Source organism: Macrobrachium rosenbergii, chromosome 17 (assembly GCF_040412425.1).
Source record: "Macrobrachium rosenbergii isolate ZJJX-2024 chromosome 17, ASM4041242v1, whole genome shotgun sequence".
Classification (NCBI taxonomy): Eukaryota; Metazoa; Arthropoda; class Malacostraca; order Decapoda; family Palaemonidae; genus Macrobrachium; species Macrobrachium rosenbergii.
Genome location: NC_089757.1, coordinates 4,558,770 through 4,583,487, shown reverse-complemented (window position 1 = coordinate 4,583,487; position 24,718 = coordinate 4,558,770). Strand labels below are relative to the sequence as shown.

Sequence of the window (24,718 nt, the reverse complement as noted above, 5' to 3'; positions counted from 1 at the left end):
ATTGACGAAAACCTGAAAAAATGGGAGTGAACAGGCCAATCCACAGTAAATGAATTCAAGTTACACAGGAAAAGTTGCACGGTATGAGTTTCATGAGACACTAAAACTTGCTATTCCAAAGATAGTAAGAGCAATTTGGAGCAAACATACAATGAATAAAATTAGGTGAATTACCTGCTTCAGATGAAAACGTTACGCTAATTGTGCAAAATGACCTTCATAATTCAGTCCTGGAACACCTTAACAGCATGGTTGCAGGAAGGAGTGAAATATAAAAACAAACGTATTTGAAGTTTCAAAATTAAATCAAGTACAAAACCTTGGAAGCGAAATCCACGTAATTCCCAACATATGACTTCGAGTATGCAACTGGAGAGAGAAGGCAGAAGAGCTCTGAGTCATTCTAATGAGATAAACTGCAACCTCACAACCCAGGAAATTAAATATCATTTCCAGGGTGCAAGATTAATATCATTCTCCGGCAACTGGTTATACGCAGGTTTAAAGGGAAGAGATCAAAATTTCATGATTTTCTTTACCTCTCCCTATATAAACTTTGAAGAAATTATATCTGTCCATTCTAACGCAGCCTGCCCAGGAAATATAAGGCCGACAAAAAGAAAAAATATATACATTTCAGGGGACACTGCACATGCATTTTGCGCAAGTGGGTCAGAGCAACTTCTGAAAAGAATTATACATCTTTGAAGAGGAGGGGGACAGAAAGTCATCCGGGAACAAGGTAGGTGCGGCGTTGAAAGACGAAAGAAAAATCATGAGGCTTTTTACATTCCCGTCCCCAAACCCGGATAAGATAGGAGGTTTGATCATTGTTCTTGCAACTTGCCTTTGGCGTCCAGTGCGATCGGCAATGGGTCATAGTTATGTTCTAAAGCTAAAGGGTAAATGTAATCATTAGCAAAGATAGTAATTTCTACCGACACAGAGTATTTAGTGAGAAAGAAGAGGAGTAACCGACATTCAAAGAAAATGTAACTCATCTCTCTCTCTCTCTCTCTCTCTCTCTCTCTCTCTCTCTCTCTCTCTCTCTCTCGTTACTCTGATTTTGACTACGACTCGCTGGAGCTGACTGACTACCAGGTATGCATAACTCATTGTACATTGGGTTAAACAGAACATGCCCCGATTGGTGGACCCCTTCTCGCTAGAGATACGAATCCGGGATCACTCTCTACAAGGGACTGGCTTAGTGAGTGCTTCATTGGTTAATGATAGGAAAAATCAGAGAATGTGGACATAAACTCAGTACTCATGAAATCCTGAGCAAACAAACGGGGACCTCAGGATCCGAGAAGAAAAATCAAGGAGTGTGAACAAAGCACTCAAGGAATCCCGAACGAACGACTAAAGAATCCCCCCACCCCCAAAAAAAAGAAAATCAAGGAACGTGAACATAAACTCAGTACTCGTGAAATCTTAAGCAAACAAATTAGGACCCTAGGATCCACGAAGGAAAATCCAGGAATATGAATCCTGAACGAACGACTATGAAATCCAAAAAGGAAAAGCAAGGAATGCGAACAAAGTCTCAGTACTCATGAATACTTGGGCTAACAATAAGGTCCCAAGGATCCAAGAAGGAAAATCAAGGAATGTGAAAAACGTACTTGTGGAATCCTGAGCAAGGATTCGAGTGAGGAAATATCAAGGAATGTGGACACAGCTAAAGAACTCATGAAATTCTGAGCAAACGAATTAGGATCTGGGCATACAAGAAGGAAATTCAAGGAATGAGAACAAATTAATCATGAAATCCTGAACGAATAACTAGAGAATCCAAAAAGGAAATTCATAGAATAAGAACGCAGTACTCACAGAATTCTGAGGACATCATAAAAGCCTGAGTGAATGACTCCAGGATCAAAAAGGGGAAGTCAAGAAGCGTGAAAGAGAGCGAAACTTTGGCCAACACTGAAATGAAGACGATTAAAATATCCTTGATTGTTTAACAGGGATAAAACTAAATAGCTTTAGTACAAAAGCCATGGGGCCATGAAACAAGGAAAAGCCAAACATAAAATGTTGGAAAGTTATGGAATAATAATAAAAAAAATTAATCCTAAAAAACACTTTGGTGTTCATGAGAAGCACCTAGAGTGACGAAAGGTTTTAAACCAACTTGTACCTCAACATAAATAAATCCTGTACTAGACTGTTCTACCGAGTTCTAAAAATTTAAAATGTGATTAATTAATTAACTGCAAATATATACTCTCTCTCTCTCTCTCTCTCTCTCTCTCTCTCTCTCTCTCTCTCTCTCTCTCTCTCTATATATATATATATATATATATATATATATATATATATATATATATATATATATATGTATATATATATATATATATATATATATATATATATATATATATATATATTATATATATACATTACAAATATATATAAGTATATTTATTATATATATATATATATATATAATCTTATAGAATGATGCAAAATACCTCATTTGAAAACAAAGAACATGGCAAAGACTACGTTAAAACTGGACGTAATTCCTAAAGAGAAAGGTAATTAAAATGTTAAAAATGATTGTAAAATAATCACTTCATATATCATTAAGTTCTCAACCGACAACAGACAGTGGCGACGAAGTGTGTAATAACAGAATAGTCCATTTAGGACAGCTTGTTACCAGGCCTCCGTATTTCTTTGCTATAATTAGACTTGCTTATGATTCTTGATGTTAACCCTTACCAACAGATACGGGTATTTCAGATTACAATCCCACCAGTAAGTACCACAGTGCCTTCTGATGATATCTATGAAAATTAGTCATAAATTGTCTAGCCAATTAAGCGGCATTCTTATATATAAACTAAATCGTTTTGATCATTGCTTTATAGTCATCAGTTTGTTACTTCAGTTATATCGACCTCTCTCTCTCTCTCTCTCTCTCTCTCTCTCTCTCTCTCTCTCTCTCTCTCTCTCTCTCTCTCTCTCTCTCTCAAACGTTGGACATTTTCGTAGGCCATTTATTTTTAATAACAACGATTGCCTTATTTTGCAGAAATTCGTATGATGCACATGCACATCCACACACATATATGTAGTCTAAATGTATATATGAGTATATAAATATATATCACATAATATGTATTATATTTTTGTGAGTGGGGGTTAAACCTCCCTCTTTTTCATATATATATATGTATATATAATATATTTGTATATATATAATATATAAATATTATATATATATATATATATATATATATATATATATATATATATATATATATATATATATATATATATATATATATATATATATATATATATATATATATATATATATATATATGAAAAGGAGGAGGTTTAGCTAAAAATGACAAAAACATAATAGGTCAAAGCTTACAAATTTACCAGAATTACACGATGAAAGTAAAAATAATTTTCCAAGTATCATTAGTTCGAGATAAATTCGGAAGTAAGAAGATTTAAACTCGATTTGCAACAGCGTCTGAAAATCCCCCGACAGACAACACCCCTGGGATCGAAAAACTTTCTTCTAAGTCGGAAAAGTTTCTCTTAAATGATGAGGAGAAATATCAAAATGAAGCATCTGAAACCACGACTCATGAATTACGAAATCACGCGAAAAATACGAGAATTCATTAGGGACGCACACCGCACCTTAACTTCGGAAAATGAAAAATCTGAAACCATGGACAAAGTTGCCCCCAAAACAAAGATTTCGTGGGTCCGTTTTCGTAGCGTTTGCAGACGACAGATCTACCGGGACGAAGACACAAATCCTCGAGGCCATTTCACTTCATTAAGAAAGGAATGAGAAAAGAGGTGGAAATCCGACTCGCTTGATATATGGGATTGTCCTGTAGCCGTAAGACCTGTCTACCAAATTGCATGGATACAACGTCTCTCTCTCTCTATTTCTTTTTATACAAAAGGCGCGTTTTTTCACCTAAGTAAGTGCTCTTCCGAAGAAAGGAATGTAACTTCCTCCTCTTCCCCTTTGTTTATATAAGACATGTACCTCTGTGTTATAGTTCGTATGTGCATTTTCTTTAATAAAAATAAATCTCTTCTCCAAATGCAAAAGACAAAATATCGGGGTCTATATTTTGTCTGACAAGAGATGGGAACGCCTCTCTCTCTCTCTCTCTCTCTCTCTCTCTCTCTCTCTCTCTCTCTCTCTCTCTCTCTCTCTCTCTCTCTCTCTCTCTCTCTTCATGAAACTATATTTTCTTTCACAGAATATAAAAGAAACAACTCTATAAAGGTATTTAATTAAGTGTTTTCCTCTCTCATTCCTTTACTTCATAGAAAAAGACTAATGTCTGGAGGCATATCATCCTCACCAGAATATTAAAAACTTTTTCTCTCTCAGTCTCTGAACATGAAGGACGAGTACAACTTGTGTTCATGTTCCATACAACAACAGTGAAACACCACACCAGCCGGGCTTCGCAATTAGATGGGAGATGTCAATGCAAGTATATACATATCTATGGGAGAATAGATGCACACAGCTAAAAATGGCTTCCATTTTCCTATCAACATTCTTATCGATACTGTGCCATTCCTAAAATTCTAACTCTTGCTACCTACCACATTATAAAAGAAATAGGTTTTTCTTAAATAAATAAATATTGAGAATAAAATGTACATATTTTGTACAGATCACTACAAAAGTCCACAAAATATATGTGAACAACTTTAGAAATTACTGTGAACCCCATCATGGTAAAAATTTACATGGACATAAAGCTTACATACACACACACACATACAAACACAGTATACACAGACACAAACAGAAACACACATAAGATATATATATATATATATATATATATATATATATATATATATATATATATATCTTATGACATTTGTTGCTTGATGTTTGTGTATACAGAATGTCACAGTGATGAGATAAATATTCACACAGATATATATATATATATATATATATATATATATATATATATATATATATATATATATATATATATATATATATATATATATATATATATATATATAGAGAGAGAGAGAGAGAGAGAGAGAGAGAGAGAGAGAGAGAGAGAGATGTACAGAAAAAAGAAAGGGTATAAATCCCACCCAGTTCCGCCTTTCATTATGATATATCTTCACTAAGAATAACATTACATTATTTCGGCTATGGTGACGGTGCAAACAGACATACGGACAGAATAAAAGACATTAGCACCTGCCAGGAGGAGGAGGAACCCCAATCTCATTTGTGAGGCGGTGCCATTTGTCCCTCACCTCAATATGTATAATGTAAATTTCTAAACGTTGTGAATTATGGCTCGTGTTCAATAGGAATTATGTCTCACCTTCAAGAAAACTTAAAAAAAAAAAAAAAAGCGAAAAGAGTTCCACTGCAACATCGCCAAAGTAGGAAAGAAAAGCAGATTGCCTTCAGTGATATTTTCAATCCATTCTAAAAAAAAAAAAAAAAAAAAAAAACTATACAAGTCACAACAACAAAATAAATCTTTGGCAAAGATCAAGTCACAAATTACGACTTGTCTTCACCAGGCAATTTTTCGACCGCCGTAACTCTAGATTCCTTGAGAGAGAGAGAGAGAGAGAGAGAGAGAGAGAGAGAGAGAGAGAGAGAGAGAGAGAGAGAGAGAGAGAACTATCGGAAGAAATGTGAGGGGAACGGAGAACACAAACTGATCAGATCCGGATAAAAGAGTGGAAAAGACATTTTGAACAGATGCGGATAAGATAAGCCTCGAATATACGACTTTTCACCGATCTCTTCCGATCGGAAATTTGCTGACAAACATCCGCTGTGACAGGTATGGCAGCAACGGAGGGTTCTAACGACGATCTCAGAACACGAGACTGCTGACACAACACATTAAAACTTCTCGAGGCTCTTGAAGATCGCAGATACTTAGTTGTTGTCTCATATTGTACACTGAGCATTGCGTTGAAACAAGCAGCAAGTACCAAGGCAATTATTATTTACAAAATCGTCGTCTAATTCGATATATAAAGGATAAAACATTTTTCTAATACTCTGCGAATAAATAATGTTATCACAAAAAGAAATTTAGTTTACATATTTTTTAGGGTAAAATTCGTTTTCTGATACAAGTGTTTGTTATTTAAAGAATAAAAAAGTTTTGTCCTTTATATGACGTATTAGACGAAGATATTGTGGTTTTAACGTTTTACGAAAAATATAGTATTTTCTTTAACTATATACTCAGCATTTTAAGCAAATTCTAAAAGTGATCTTAATAACCGTTCAAAAAGTCAACAGCTAACCAACATAACGACCAAATGTCCAGGCTGACTGTCTGCAGATAAAAACTGTCAATAAACAAGAGCGCTCGGAAACAGCAAACCTCCGCCAAAGTTGGGCATGCCAACTATCAAAGGCCCTTCTCCCCAAAAGTTACATTCCTGTCATCGCTGAAATTTAAAAAGTCGTTACCAGGCACGAGCGCTATCATTAAGTCCTGCCAAATAATAAGCAAAACAAATATACGAAAGCAAAAGAACACAAAAACACGTTGAATTTGTCACCTAACGTGCTTTCTTGCGGTAATACCAAATGTTGAATCAAAAAGTAGAAACTTATGGGATAAATATCTAAAGCAAATCACCCATAAATATGGAAAATACCAAAACCACATCCTTCTATCTGCATCAGTTAAACCACAAAAAGTAGAAAATTAGCCTAAATATTGAGCTGTGCTTTTCGGAATATATTCGAGCACGAAAGTATATCTGAAATTCCATGGGTAAATTTATGACAAGAATAAAATTTCTAATACTTCTCAATCAATACCTAAGCCTCGTGGGTAACAGTTATTAAATAAGGATGTCAATATATTACCCAAATAAATCTAAAGTAAACTTTGTAAAATTATAATAATACGAAATATGCTAAATTATAGGCACATGTAAATTTTCCTATGTAAAAATCTGAGAAGTATACAATATATACACACACACACAAACACACACACATTATATATATATATATATATATATATATATATATATATATATATATATATATATATATATATATTCTACTGGACATTTTTCATCAGACACTTATGTTTTGAATACTTTAGATTTTCGATCTCCTCACACTTTTGGGTGCGCTCATTTCTAAGAGCCTTGAATCCAAATGAAGAAGCAAGTGGAAAACGTTTCAACTCACATGGTGTGATTCGAGCTCTTGCATGACTGGGTGAGCAGACTGTAACCACTCTGCCACCAAGAAGGATATAATTCTATTTCAACTCGTACATCGAAATCAGATGCTTGTTACTAGAAATACAATAGTCCCATTCTCACTGTTGTAGCATTGTGATCCAGTGTTTTTTTTTCGGCTGATATATATATATATATATATATATATATATATATATATATATATATATATATATATATATATATATATATATATATTGCTACGAACCTTGAGCCGTAATGAAGACACAAATCAAGAAGACCTAAATCCCTTGATGGGATTCAAACATATGCACGATAGGTTAGGGTGTGTTAACCAACACCTCCCCCCCAAAGTTTGAGACGAGACGAATAGAACATATACACCATCATAGCAAAGTCTTTAAGTGTATGTTGAGTGAAAATTGATTTCTCCGTGGCTGATTCTTCATGGCTTATTTGCTCAAGATAAATGAACCGAAAAGGTTTGTTGGAATGAGCGTATCCCAAAAGCGTGAGGAAGAAGTTAAAAGGTATGTATGTATGTATGTATGTATGTATGTATGTATGTGTATGTGTATATGTATATATATATATATATATATATATATATATATATATATATATATATATATATATATACTGTATATATATATATATATATATATATATATATATATATATATATATATATATATATATATATATATATATATATATATATATAACTGAGAGACCAGGTAACAAGTTCAACCACTGACGCAACCCGAGAAGTTAATTGCCGTAATTAACAGTAAGAGGCCAAGTGGATGCATCCTCTACCTTTCGAGTCTACCCACGATGAACTTGACCTGGGTGATGCTATAATGAAGTGACACGTGTTGCATAGTAATTGCAAATTCTCAGTTGCTATAATTAGATTTCTGAGATTTCTCCGGAACGAAAATGAGTGCTGGCGTCCTGAGGCTATAATTTATTTTGAAAGCGCCATGTTCACTGCTCCGTTTTTCTTACCAAAGGCTTCTCTTTAATTGTGTGATTACCTTTGTTTGTAATTTTTAATCTATATGTTGCTAGAATTCTCTTAACTCCATTTCGTTCTTTTTATCAACTGTGAACTTTCAATATTCCTGAAGATTGCATATCTTATATTAGACGATATTTCTGGTGTTTCACGCGAGCGTGCGTCCATTTTGAATAATAATAATAATAATAATAATAATAATAATAATAATAATAATAATAATAATTAATGGTAGTAGTAGTGAAGGAGTACCAACTAAAAAGAAAATTTAAAACCAAAGGGAGTAGAGCAAATCAGCCATATATGCGGCACGGCATCTTATAAATTCACAGAAATATTCTGATGTTCTAACAACAAAAGCTTACGAAAAGTCTCAGCATAACAAGGCAACGCTGCGAAACCGGTATTTTGTAATTTGGGCTATTTCGCTAAATTAGGAATCCGGTTAATGCTTCCTTCCTTCTATTAACAAGCTCCGGAACTCTGTATTTTCTTGTGTATTCTTGAGTTTTCCCACCATTTCGCCCTTTGAAGGACACATACACCAATACTTCTTGCTTAAACTCATCCTTCATCGCCTCTTTTTTTATCCTGCGTGTATTTGGGGCTGGGTTACTTGAAGGCAATTGGCTGCCATTGCAATAAAACAAACATAGCAACTGGTTGCCAATACTTAATGAACGTCGCAATTGGTTTCCTGTGCATTACGAAACGTACCAATAGGTCGACAGCTCATTAAAATCATAGCAAATGGTTTCCAGCGCATTAGAATAACAGCAAGTGGCTGCAACTGCATTAAAAATAGGGATTGGTTACCAGTGCATTAGAAAGCATAGCAATTAGTTTGCCGATATATTAAGAACTTAGTAGCAAGTGGTGGCCACTGTGTTACAAAAACAGCATCTGATTGCCAGTGATTAAAAAAAATGATTGGTTACCATTGCATTAAATAAAAATAAACATCGCAATTAATTACCTGTCACCACTGAATTAAAAACATAGCAACTGGATGCCAGTGCATTAAAAATACAGAGACCGTATATCTAAGAACTTCTGAGTGACTGGGATGTGACTGTACAGTATCAGGGGGGATAATGTCTCAGAATAGAATACTTAGCAGGTCTACACTGAGTCGATGAGTAAAATGAGCGCAAGAGGAAACGTTCGCCGTAATTTCAGTTACATTACTTTTCGTCAGGCTCCACATACATTTCTCTTTAACTCAGTGTGATTATGAAATTTACCTATAGCGCTTCATTTCTGGGTATTGGTAAAATTACATTCTGCCCAGTTTTCTAGTTGGCTGAAGCTATAAAGCTTAGGGCGTAAACATTTCTATACTTTTTCATGTTGAATGAATAAAGCTATACAATTCATTACACAAAATTTATATTCTTTCCCATTTCATAACGTACATGGCTGTAGCTATGCACGTTATTACATAAATTCCAATTTCAGCAGATCAGTGTAGCTAAATATTTATTGTACAGCATTCAGTATTTTACTCTCTATACGAATGTAGCTGTCAAGTTTATCATATGAATTGTAGTATTGTTGTCAAGTGTATATGACAGCAGCTAAAAGTTTATTTTATGAAAAATTATATTTTCCAAAGTACACAAACAATAGCTTTAAAGATTATTTATGCGTATTCTGATAGTATTTCCAGTTCATGTAAATGTAACTGTACAGTAACTACAATCAATCTATTTCACATGCAAGTGTACAGTAACTGTAATCAATCTATGTACCTGTACAGTAACTGCAATCAATCTATTTCACATGTACCTGTACAGCAACTGCAATCAATCTATTTCACATGTACCTGTACAGCAACTGCAAACAATCTATTTCACATGTACCTGTACAGCAACTGCAATCAATCTATTTCACATGTACCTGTACAACAACTGCAGTCAATCTATTTCACATGAACCTGTACAGTAACTGCAATCAATCTATTTCACATGTACCTGTACAGCAACTGCAATCAATCTATTTCACATGTACCTGTACAACAACTGCAGTCAATCTATTTCACATGAACCTGTACAGTAACTGCAATCAATCTATTTCACATGTACCTGTACAACAACTGCAGTTGCAGTAACTGCAATCAATCTATTATACCTTTCCAGCCTATTTGGTAGTAAGTAAAACTATATTACGTAAACTTTAGCACTCTTTATACTATCTATACGAATGAAGCTACAAAGTCTGCTAGAAAAAATCTATTTTTATCCACTCTGCATGAATAGAGTATTAAGTTATTTAAAAAGTTCCAATTTTTCCATTCTGTCTCGTAATAAATTATGACGCGGTATTATCTTTGTCTACAAAAATGCAGCTTCCATACCTCTAAATGCCAACGATACAGAAGCTTCCTTAGCAGACTACAGAGTATATTTAACATTCTATTTCATCTATTTTCTTTACGTGTTTATTTTTGGTAACGACGGTAATAACAGCTCTTAAACCAAGGAAGAAACTTACTCTCTAAACCAAGGCCTTTTTTTTTTCGGCCGCAATGAACGTCAAAGAAGGATCCTTAGTGAAAGAAGGTGATGAAGTTGAGACACAGGGTAGGAGGAGGGAGGGAGGGAGGGAGGGAGGGAGAGGGAGGGGGGGGGAGAGGTAGGGAGAGGGGACAGAGGAACATTTTTTCTTATTTCTTTTTTTTTTTTCTCGGGGAAGGAATATTTCTCTAAAGGCTGCTCATTCGAGAGGATGGCTTTAGATAAAGCTGGCTTGGCAGGATGGGGTTGGAAGGAGGAGGAAAGTCCTTTGACATGAGGTATATGAGTACATTTAACATTAGATGGATTTCGACAGGGGCAGTTGGGGGAAGAGAGAGAGAGAGAGAGAGAGAGAGAGAGAGAGAGAGAGAGAGAGAGAGACGTAGTAGGACTTCGAATGAATACCATCACGTCGTCTGGAGCTCAAAAACGTCAGAGAAAGACAGCCGAAAGGAGGCGACGCGGGAGGATGCTTAGTGACGGAGGGGAAGCGCTGGGGTGAGCCATCGGGCGCATTTGTCCTAAGATGGCTTAATACATCAGCCTCGGTCCGATCGTAATGAAAAGGGTCTAAAAACGGAGGAAGAGGGAGACCTAAGAGCGAATGAGGGTTAGCAGGGGAGTAGGGTAAATTTGTGAGAGGAAAAATGAGAATAAGAGAAAGAGGTTAGGAAACGGAGGAGCAGCGAAGTAGGGTTACGAGGGAAGTAGAGTCAACGTGTGAGACGAAAGGGGGAAAAAGGCAATAAGAGAAAGCGATGGAAGTCGAGGCATTCCAAAAATGCGTAATATGACGTCTAACAGTACAATATGAGTTAGACATACTGCAAGACAGAAGCGGTAGTTCAGGGCTGGGGCGTCCGTCAGCGGCAAGTTTAATATATTCCAATGCTGGGCGGAGCGGGCCAACTTCCCCCAAAGTTGAGAGAGGTGTGTGGTTGGTGTATTTTGGGAAAGGGCGGCGCTTGGCCATTGTCTGCTGTGGGCGGTGCTCTTCAAAGTGCTTGCAATAGGGCGTGGTAGCAACAGGCACAAAATAAGCAAATCCTGCTAAAATGAGACGAGCTGCAAGCGGGCAGTGATAATAAGCTGGACAGCATGCAACGACGACTATAATGCGCGCGCGCAAGAAAGGTGTCATCCTTTCTGCGCTGTGGCCAGACGCCGTTGCCGCCGAAGAGTGAGAGAGAAAGAGAGAGAGAGAGAGAGAGAGAGAGGGAGCAGGAGAGTAAGAGAGAGAGAGAGAGAGAGAAAGAGAAATTGCCGTCTGGACCGAATGTAAGACGTGAGAGCACTGCAACTCCGTATTTCAATAGTTGGAACTACCCTTACTCTCAATTAGTGATGGCATTTGCTGGAAGGGCGCAAAGAGACGCCCCTCGAGAGGAAGGGGGAGGAGGAGGAGGCCTCCAAGGACTCCGACGACGCGATTGGCGAAGGCCTGAGCGTCGGAGGGCGGCGGCCAGGAGCCTCTTGACACCCAGAAGACAGATGGGTGACAATAACAGAGCGGCGGCCGCATTAAAACTTCCTCCCGCCTTCACCTCCACGCAAAAGGCAGATATTTCTGCCAATATGCAGAGATACTTCGGCAGGCGTTTACGGCCTACACTTATGTATTTGCTCTCTCTCTTATGCACACGCAAGTACAAATACACATTTCATGTCCAAAGGCACCGAGCAAGCGCTACATACACACGGGCTCTGTGCAAACACCAGTACAAGGGCATTCCCTTGAGTCGCATTACGTCCTGCTTTCACTCCAATCACCATCCTCCTTTACCTTATTCAATATCCTGCAACCGATTTCTCTCGCCCAACTCTCTCTCTCTCTCTCTCTCTCTCTCTCTCTCTCTCTCTCTCTCTCTCTCTGTACAAATGGTAGATACACGCTCACTTGTTCAGTACATATACCCAAGGAAATATACATACATACATACACACACACACACACACACACACACACACACACACATATATATATATATATATATATATATATATATATATATATATATATATATATTTTATATATCTGTATATATATGCATATATATATACATATATATACAGTATATATTCACTAGCAAATCTAGGTTACACTCGTTTATATTATATAATGATTTTTATTATTAATATTATGCTATATCACGATGTGTTGAACTTTTTGTCATAATGTTTTCTGTTCTTTGTCTACATGTAATTCCAAGTTTTCATTTATATGATCTATGTAAAGCTTAAAAATAATTCCATATCAATAATAATAATAATAATAATAATAATAATAATAATAATAATAATAATAATAATAATGATAATAATAATAATAATAATAATATTTTGCCAGGTCTAAAATAGCAAAAAAAAAAAAAAACACTGATAAACCATCTAAACAATTAACACCAACTTTATGCACAGCAGTAATTAGACAACAAATACACTAAAACACACCAAACCTAACTTTTACTTGACGTCCAAAGCAATACACTTCACAGAGGACAATATCATTCCTAAATCACCCAATAGCTTTTGAGATGCTACCAATTGATTCACGTTAACTTATGACGGTTCATAGAAAGTACTCATCACTGAGCCAGAGAAAATACCCAAGAGCTGATGCATGACCTTAGAGAAAGAAATACTAAAAGTCAATAGGAGGGGTATTGTGATGCCCAAATCTAGACCTGGTGTGAAAAAAGATAAGAATATTAAATCTAAGGAAACAGTTCATCCTCATGCTACATAGAAAACAAAGCACATAGCTTGAGGAAAACTTAATATTATATATATATATATATATATATATATATATATATATATATATATATATATATAAATTTATATACATATATATACATACATATATACATATATATATATATATATATATATATATATATATATATATATATATATATATATATAGTGTGTGTGTATGTGTGTGCATGTGCTGATTTTCTTGTAAAGCTGCAGCTATCAGACAAATCGTTACCAAACGGGCAAATGACATAAGATAAAGTATTTGCTGTACCGGAAAATGTACTTGCTCTTAACATGCAGCACAAATTGTTCGAGGGAAATGAACAGTAATTCCCTGTTCTCCCGTATGCAAATGCTTTTCCTTAAACAGCCCAAGTTACTCGCTGTAATTGCCCACTGGTACTTGACATGAGGAAAAAAATTAATTTTGGCACAGTAAACCAGTACCTCACATCCATACTCAAGTTCTAAATGCGTGTTAGAATATCTTTGAACAAACTAGGATTACACGAAGGCAGTAGGTGAACTGATTCTTCGTAATGCAAGCGGCAAGAGATTGCCGATCATTTCTGAGAATACCAAAGATGTTTCATTTACTTTTCACTCGACGTCACCATGACAAAGAAGTGTATGCGCACACAAGCACCTTTTGTATTTACATATCATAAAGGAGTGAGTTGATGCGATTTATTCACCTACCCTACGGTTTTCGGCTAAATGTGGACGTTCAAATCTGTTTTTAAAAAATCTGCTTGCCGTAGCTCTGACATGTAGAGAAATTACACATACTGGATACCAGTAGATCTTCTGAAAAAAGTTTAATAGACACTTCATACCTAATGTTAAAGTATGTTTCAACACACACACATATATATATATATATATATATATATATATATATATATATATATATATATATATATATATATATATATATATATATATATATATATATATATATATATATATATATATATATACATATACACACACACACACACTGAAGTCACGTGCATCTACTGTGATTTTTAAACATATATATATATATATATATATATATATATATATATATATATATATATATATATATATACTGTATATATATATATGTGTGTGTGTGTGTGTATGAAATTTTGCCACATACACACATAACTTCACCTATATTCAAAAGACTGAGTCCCAAATATCATTTAATATCGAATTCACCATATCTTGGTAATAAGATACGACCAAGGGGTATTAAAATTTCCCCTGAGTGTGTGTCATTTCCAAGGCATCGTGAATCCCATATTAAACGGAATTTATGACTTAAATTCTATAAATTATGCACACACACACAAACACGCATATATATATATATATATATATATATATATATATATATATATATATATATATATATATATATATATATATATATACATATATATATATACACAGGATATATATATATATATATATATATATATATATATATATATATATATATATATGTGTGTGTGTGTGTGTGTGTGTGTAAACACACACGGTGGGGGGCGGGGGCATTAAGCATTCAACTGAGTTTCAAACATTCAAACTTACGAAAACATAATAGCTCAAGACAACATATATACAGTCGAATCAACTACAAGTCATTAAAAGATGACTAAACTTTTCGAGATTTTTATACATCGAGTTTTCGGGTTGAAGGGGGAAGGAAAACAGGACCAATCGTAGTCAAGTTTCAAATGTTTTAATAAGGCTGGAAATATTCGTGACTCCAAAGTGAATAAAAAACCAGATTAAAAGAAAAAAGAAATTTCATATTCACCTAAAAAACAAAAGCGAACTATTTTACTCAATAGTATGATGGGACCGGAAAATTAACGGTCTTCTTTTAGTTAAAACTGTCGAGAATAAAGAAATAAGCACATACGGACTGAAGTGATATACCCATCAATTGAACGACAGGATACTAGACGGAGTACCAGAATTTCAGAGCCGTTACGTGTTTCAGTATAAAAAAATAAACCAGCAAAATGCATTTTATCTGTAGACTGGTCATGGAAAGAAAGAATGATTTATCAAACTAATGGATTCTACTATCGCATTCACCTTCTGAGGACATTTTTTCTACTTTATAATAAACCTCTCGAGCAAACCTAAGCCGATGTCTTCTTGAACAAAATGCAAGATTTGCATCATATTATAGTTATAAAACAAGTGTATAGATAAAATGTGTTACTTCTTAATAAGTTTCAAGCATTATTGCTAGTTGACTGAGGGGACTAATGCCAGAAGTGATTGTACTTCTGCGTCCAATAACTGGAATTAAGATGTGACGAATTACTACGACATTTAAATGATAACCTAACGGCAAGGGTACTAAAGAACATGAAGAACTCCGAGATAATGAAAATACCACCTTCGTAATACTTACAGTGAAAATGAAACTTCAGAAATGGCGGAAGCCTGTACTGGACAAGCCGGGGTTTTGGCAGTAAATGCCACAGTCAACACTTGAAAAACAAGGAGCTTATATTGCTACGATACCTTAATAGATGTTAATTATACTTTTTAAATGGAAGTTTTCTAAGTTGCCTGCCAATCTGACATGGGCATGAAACCCACCAGATTTCGTACGTGAACCGGCGACCCTTTGCAGGTTTTAATATAGCTTCTTTACCCTTCACCTTCGTTCATATCGAACACTTTGTTGTCTTAACGACGCCATGCTACTGACCAATGTACTCGCGACAGTTATATCGAACTGCTGTAATTACTTGAGGTTTATATCGAACTACTGTAATTACTTGAGGTTTACAAAGACACCTGTGACTCCTTCTTGGAGAGCAATAACCCTGCTGAAGTCGAAATTAACATCGTGTAAGTAGAAGTGTCATCCTGAAAGTCCTTCCCTCCTTGAAGTAAGGCATGCCATCCAAGTATTACATCCGGAAATTTAACATTTTTGTGTCAGTCCCAACATCTTGAAAGTTAAAACCTCCTATAATATCCTTCATCGTGTGGAAAATTAGAAAAACTACATCTAAAAACAACACCGTCTGGATACCTACATCATAATCTTCAGGAGATAAAGCATTATGGAAGCTACACATAATATATGGAAGACCTTTCCATCATGGAAACTGGATTTATCATCTGGAAGACACCCAACAGCTAGAATAAGATGTATCCGCACAGTACCTAATTACTTTTAAATGGTTAACCTTAGGGAAGGTAAAGATACAAACGGAATTAAATCCAGTAACTGGAAACGTTAAATTTCATGAAAATAAGGTAAAGCATCTGGAAAACCTATGTGAACCCAGGAGAGGCGAAGTGAAGCCTCATGGACGAAGCTTGGTAATGCTTCCTGGTGTACTAATGATGGCAAACTATGATGTGACCGGTTACTCAAAGTAATCTTTATTCCTAAAAATATTTCAGAATTTATTATTCTTTCCTTTCCCGCCAACTATTAAAAATTTAAAATCATCAACAAAATAGACCGGTACTGCAGGCCATGATACCAAATGATTGTTTATCACAAATCCAAATAAATAAAAAATAACATAATGCTCTTACATAGTTCCAATGGCTCCTATGGTTGAACGTGAATTATAATAAAATATGCGATTTATACCAGTGGGCAAAAAGAAAAGCAATAAACGAACGTATAAAATCAGTAACCACTTCTGAGTCATGTTTATAGCAAATACGTTGAAAAATAATAAGAGTAAGTTCAGTCTCAATTTCCGGCAATAATTACTGGTACAACCTCCGTCCTCCGAAGAAAACTGAGCAAAGATAAATAAATGAATGAAGTACTCAGCGACGCACCAATGTTACATGTGAGCAAAATAGCCAAAACTTATAAAATTTCAGCAAGGACTAAACTCCAGCTAAAATAACAAATATTTATTTGTTTTCTCGGTAATTGTTTATTTACTTTTCAGGTCTTGACGTTTTGATTTGATCATCTCACTTTTTTGTAAGGAGCATTTCTAGCTCCTTACAAATGACTTTTGGATTATTATGAATATAATAACAATAAAATGTAACCTTATTATGAATAACAATACTACCACCGATAATATCAATTTAATAATGAAACGTTCCCTCGTTATGAATAATAATAATAATAATAATAATAATAATAATAATAATAATGATAATAATAATAATAATAATAGTAAAATCCTTCATCGCTGAAGAACTTGACTCATCTAGGGACCAGTGGCCTGTTAAATAAACTTGATAGCGTAAGCAATATCTCAGCAAACGCAGACACCCTCCCCCTCTGAGAGAAGAAAAATTCCCCCACCCTTCGTACTTCATGTAATATATGTATATTAAAATCCAAATATTTTTGTTTTAAACTTCTCCATTTTCGATTAAGTTCAGTATCTTCAATACTTTATGCTACAGTAGACCTCTACGAATATGGATCGATTAATTTTATTTTCTTTTTTTTTTAGTATTTCCTGCAACTTTGTCCCTTCGTTTAGAAAAGATGGTGGCCTTTCCACTTATACTCTCCGAATTCATAGTATCGAGAAGAAAAATTTGGGAAATGAGCTTCCCAAATTTTGCAATTAAGTAAGTCTCCAAAGGTCGAGATCTCCCATCAAAAACGTTGAAATAAGCTTTTGTTATCAGAGAATTATGCAAGAATATTTAGGAAACATAAACAAATTTTTCTTATATCTAACTTTTTTTCTGTTGATCACATCAGGTCACAAAGCATCGTTGTTACCTAGTTCCTTCAAGTGCACTCAAGGGTTACTTGACAGTAAAAAACGCAAAAACACTAAGTTTCATTACATCTTCACGCACGCGGTCCCTTCCAATATAACGTCTTAACTTACTTGGTATTTCGTTATTTTCTTAAAAGAAATGTAAGAGACAATAAATATCTTTAAAAAATAAAAGTGAAAACCGTGAACTTTGAAAAAAATGGCACTCTCTCCTTGCAATCGCGTATGATTTTACAGACTTGGGTACGATTAGGAAACTTGATATTGATACCAAATGGGTTTTTTGTAATAAAAATCATTCGGGCACATATAACGAGAGAAATTTAGACATCTTCATGCAACCAGTGTAATATAATTGCTGTGAGAGACAGCAAAGACCGCCATTAATTGTAAATATGTACAAACATTTTTCTTTTGCGGAAAATGGATTGAGAAATTTGTACCGCTGTAATCCCATTAAGCGATGATAAACCTGGTTTTTGACAAGTTAAGGGAATATTAAAACACCAAGGAAGGTAGAAATTTCCATACAGTTTCCTTTTTACTTTCTAGGTGAAAAAGAAATCCGCTGAGTTGAAAGGGTTGGAAGAAGATGATGATAATTCTCTCATAATTACAAAACCGAAGCGTATCCGGTTTTTTTTTTCATGGTTGAACAAATTATCGAATACAACAAATACAAATACGAAAAGCTGACAGAATCCGGTAAGCAAATAAACAGAAAATTTTCTGAAAAATATTCTTGAAAATGAAACACTAAGAAACGAATAATGCAAGAATTAATTTGGAAAAGAAACGCGGAAAAATAAAAGTAAAGAATTTTCGGGCTGAGACTTCAGAAATTTGGTAAACCGTATGCAAGAAGAATTTAGGAAAAGAAAAAATGAAATATAATATGGCTTATAAAAGCTAAACTCAAGTGCGTCAATATATAATAGAATGGCCTAGGGATAGTATGAACATATATATATATATATATATATATATATATATATATATATATATATATATATATATATATATATATATATATATATATATATATATATATATATATATATATATTTTTTTTTTTTTTTTTACTTCCTGAGGAGATTGTCGTATATTCTGCAAAGATCTATTCAAGATGAAAGACACGAGAATATTATACATCAAAACAAACAACAGACACACAAAAATCAATACCTCCAACTACTACTTTATTTACGTTCCTTGGAAAACACCGAATAAAATAAATGATAAGCATTCTTCCCCGCCAAATAACCCTCACCCCTAAAGAAATAAGCAATCTTTTTATCATTCCAAAAAGAGAATGTAATTTTATTTTCGTCGAATCCCTCTCACAGGTCTACGTAAATAAGTAGTGATGCAAGAAATAAAAGAAGGGGGAGAAAAAACAGTCCCTGCCCCTTTCAAATCGCCCGCTACTCCGAGTCTTCAGCACAACACTTTGGAGAGCGGCGATCCTCTTAGGGACCGGTAATCCGCAGCGCAACAATGATAGGAAAAATGACGCCTTGCACAGGAAGAATACGGGAGCACCTTTTGCCCCCTTTTCGGGATCCCCCTTCTATTTCCCATTCGCCTGGAACCTTTCTGTTTGAAAGTCAGTCCTTGGTACCTTTCTCTTTCTATTGCTAGTGCTCCCTTTCTGTTTTTGGAACTCGACACATTTCAAAATATGATTTGAGCCTCTCGGTTTCAAATCTGGTCTGCCCCCTTTCAGTTTACAATTTTGATGGCCCTCTGTATTTTGAATCAGATTCGACCCTTTCAATTACAAAAACTAATGTAAATTCGAGTGACCATCTTCTATTTCACACAATAATGACAAACACAGGCCCAGCTTCAATCCCTCTCCCGTTCAAATTAGGGCTGGGTATTTGGTAAATGAAAATCACCTATCTCGATTCCGTTTCAAAATCATCTGGACTTTTTCTATCCGAAATTCGACTGGGACTTTTCTATTTCAAAGTCGGCCAAACCCCTGTCTATTTCAAACTCGGCTAGACGTTGCCTATGTCAATTACGAAAAATAATGTCTATTACCAATGCGACTGGACCCTCTATATAATCGGAGACGTTCTTCCTATTCCAATGGCATTCAGACATCAAGATGCTTCTGATGATGTTTTGAAAAATTTCAGTTATGTCTTCTCTCTTCCTATGCTATTGTCATGAAAAACGCACACATACAACTATCGAACATGAACAGGTATTAATGTTTCCCCAACTCTACGAGAGAGAGAGAGAGAGAGAGAGAGAGAGAGAGAGAGAGAGAGAGAGAGAGAGAGAGAGAGAGAGAGAGAGAGTAGAATCTGCAAACCACCTACAGAACAAACAAATAATGTCTACCTAAGAAATGGAAATAAAAGCTTGACCAATGAAAAGGCAATATATCCCGGTTCATTTGGCGTTTATCAGTATGCTGAATAATCATTACTCATATCCAGACGCATGTAACCGTTAACCGGTACAGTATCTCTCTCTCTCTCTCTCTCTCTCTCTCTCTCTCTCTATATATATATATATATATATATATATATATATATATATATATATATATATATATATATATATATATATATATATATATATATATATATAATGTATGTAAATATATATATAAAGGTGAATGTTTGTATATTTCTTTGTCCACTATAGAAATCCGAATTGCTTGACAGGCCCAGGAAAAATTTTACACATGGACTCTATGTCACCCCAGGGAGGCTTATAACTCAAAATTAAATCCCTACCCCGTGACAGACATACAAACACAGACAAAAAAAATGAAATTTTCGTTTTTAGTCCACCTTTTCTTCAGTAACGTTCTGGGAGTAACGAGTAGCTTGGGTGGAAAGCTCAAAGTTTTCCCGTGACGTCATTAAACTCCTCCCACTGCAAACCCGACATAGAAATGGCAACTACTCCAAGCTCACAGCTTACACAACACGACAATTCGTACCTTTTGCTGATGTAATCATACACAGTAAGGAATAGTATTCCCGTCATTTACGAAAATAAAATTATTATTTATGGTTATATATTAGAATGATATGTATTCATTTCTATCTTTTATCAAAGCGTATTTATTCAAAACAATAAATAACCGGTGGCCTAGCATTCCTCCAAGAAGGGAAAGATTTTGTTTGATTCATGAGTACGTTATTACCAAACGGTACGAATTGACTGAGTTTATAGATGCTGTACGGACATGCATAGCAGTATTTTTTTCTAAATATCCGAGTAAATTTATACCTCATTCTAAGTAAAGGAATTTGATATCACTGTAAAGATAATGAGTTGTAATTTATTATGTAATGTTAAAAAATTATTCTAAAACCAATATAAAGAAAACGTATCATGAGTTGAAGTTAGCCACAAAGGAAAGTGCTTTGCCACTTTTTTTTCTTAATATGAAACTGTTGCAGCAATTCACTTAATAATAGGAAAGAAGAAAAAAGTCATAACAGAGTATAGACTAAATATTGCTCATTAAAAAAAGACGTCTATTCTCATACAATATTAATGAATGGTTCAGTTATTTATGAACTGGACCGTGACGTTTACTTTCACAATAGTGACACATATCATAAAAAGACATCATTGGCCTAGGCCTATACCAAATTGTCTGTATCATGTGGAAATATTGTTTTAAATTTTTATTTTAAGATTTGGACTTACAATGGCCCACAAATAGCGCTGAAATAAATAACGTCTATACATGATTTATTCATATTCTGATCAGAGCGTTTGAGACACCTCCCAGATGAAATGCAGTGGCAAAATGCCACGAAATTGATGCTAAGAAAGAGAGAGAGAGAGAGACAGTTTATAGGTTGTTATTCAGAGTTTTACCAGGCAGCACCGGGTTGGTCAGCTGGTATGTATGCATATATATATATATATATATATATATATATATATATATATATATATATATATATATATATATATATATATATATATATATATATCCACATATATATATGTATATATATGTGTGTGTGTGTGTGTGTGTGTGTGTGTGTGTGTGTAGGTCGGTACGCGCACTTACACTCACGAACGATAGAAGTGCACGCACATTACCTTTTACGTCTTAGATATGAAATATTGTGTTTATCGATTTATCATCATTACACTGAATTCGCTTGGCTGCACTTCTCTTCGTTCCCACTCATTTATTTCGTTTATGAATTATACATGTTAAAAATAATGATATAATTATATCGACCTATATTCCAATAAAACTTTATCATGCATGCAGATAAATCTTTACATTTAGCAGACATCAGAATTAACACGGGATTTAATATTGCATATGTCGTTAGCAATGGTAGATAACAACGCATGTGTTGTGTTATCTTACTTAATTAAAAAATATATATAGAAAAATCATCGAACTGTTGTAAAAGTGTTTAAAAATTTAAAAGTGTACAAAATTATATTATAGAGTTAGAGTTGCAGAGCTTGTCTCCACTTTGCTACATTAATGAAGCATGAGTCTGAACGAAGTTTACAAGCATGTCTAGTTTATGTAGAATGTATGTGTACACTCCTGCATTCTGCAAACAAACTGTTGCGTTATATACGATATATATAAATTCATAATATATATATATATATATATATATATATATATATATATATATATATATATATATATATATATATATATATATATATATATATATATATATATATATATATATATATATATATATGTATGTATGTGTATATATAAATGTATATGTATATATATATAAATATGTGTATATATATGTATATATATTATATATATATATATATATATATATATATATATATATATATATATATATATATTATATATGTATTAGGAAAATATAATGGCTCTATCGGTACTAATAAAGCAAAATTAGACGATTTGGCAGAGAAAAAAATGTGTGCATTACAGAGAAACATTTAACATTCAATTTTCATTTCTAGAAACTATACAAAAATATATCATGTCTCTAAAATATTCAACCACGTACTCGTTCTGAAAGTCCTCTCAGTTATTTATTTTTCCTGAGGGAGTTCGTCTCCGAAGGAATCTTCCATAAATAAGTAATTTCCCTTAGTTCCTGATTCCTTACAAATCGCGCTTTTCTTGGAGACATATTCTGCAGCTCAAGAACAATATTTAGACAACTTTTTTTCCGATCTTTATCATTTGGTGAGTAAATAAGTAAACAAAACAAGTAAAAAATCGAGTTTTCTGTACAGCCGCTACAGCATATAATCAAGGCCACCGAAAATAGATCTAACTTTCGGTGGTCTCGGCTTAATGCTGTATGAGCCGCGGTCCATGAAACTTTAACCACTGCCCGGTGGTGGTCTACCCAAATCGTTGCCAGAAGCATGATTATGGCTAAATTTAACCTTAAATAAAATAAAAACTACAGAGGCTAGAGGGCTGCAATTCGGTATGTTTGATGACTGGAGGGTGGATGATCAACGTACCAATTTCCAACCCTCTAGCTTCAGTAGTTTTTAAGATCTGAGGGCGGACAGAAAAAGTGCGGACAGAATAAAGTGCGGCCGTACAAAGCCGGGAGACAATAGTTTTCTTTTACAGAAAACTAAAAAGGACCATTCTGATTCCGAATAAAATAATCTTTTCCTACATTACAATGTTTTAAATATTTTAATTGAAAGATACTCGGGCATTGATTTAATTAAAGATTTTCCATTCTTAATGGTTGTGTCATACAAGCACACTTCTGGCACCATCATGCATCTTGCCAGCAAAAACGACACTAGCTCGTATTTTTTTATTTTATTTTTATTTTTTTTTTTTTGGGGGGGGTTACACCAAACTGAACTTCCACATTTTCGTAAAGGGGCCGTCACACAAACGCGAACATGTGATATACAATCTCCCAATCAGCATCAACTAACTGTATTAGTTTGGCGTCAAGCTAAATTACAGTACGTCAAGAAACGCGCTCGTACGGCAAGGCCTTAAGCAGTCATTTACGTTTTTTTCATTTGTACTGTAAACCATACTAGTATTAGCTTGCTGGCGAGAACAAACCATCAGTTTGTTGGAGAAAAAACTGCAATAATATCTGGAATTACAAATCTTGTACAGTTCCAGGTAATTATGGAAAGAAGCATAGGTTTTCAACAATCTGTCTCTTCATTAAACAAACAAACGAATACAAGCATTATAACCACTAGGTAGCAAAACCAATAAAAAGAAAAGGACCTGGAAAATAAATCTGTCCTCACGTTCTCCTTGGTTTTTAAATATATCTAACCATTTTTTAATTGTTCTTTGTTACCAGCACATACAAATAATGATCAAAGTATTTCTTTTAGTTTCAGAAGCGCCACGTATTCTATGGCCCATTCAATGACGTTTTGTGTGCGGAATCAAAGCTCATCAACAGGATCAAACGATAGGCGAGGGAACACTCGATCTC

General features: G+C 34.4%; 1 long non-coding RNA gene across 1 annotated transcript in view; it reads left to right on the top strand.

Moving 5' to 3' along the window:
* Positions 1–24,718, top strand: part of LOC136847570 (uncharacterized) — a 257,298-nt gene that overhangs the window by 20,871 nt on the left and 211,709 nt on the right. Inside the window, exon 2 of the long non-coding RNA XR_010855770.1 lies at positions 24,615–24,718. This exon is cut by the window's right edge and continues 23 nt beyond it. This is a non-coding gene — a long non-coding RNA (uncharacterized lncRNA). The remainder of the gene's footprint in view (positions 1–24,614) is intronic.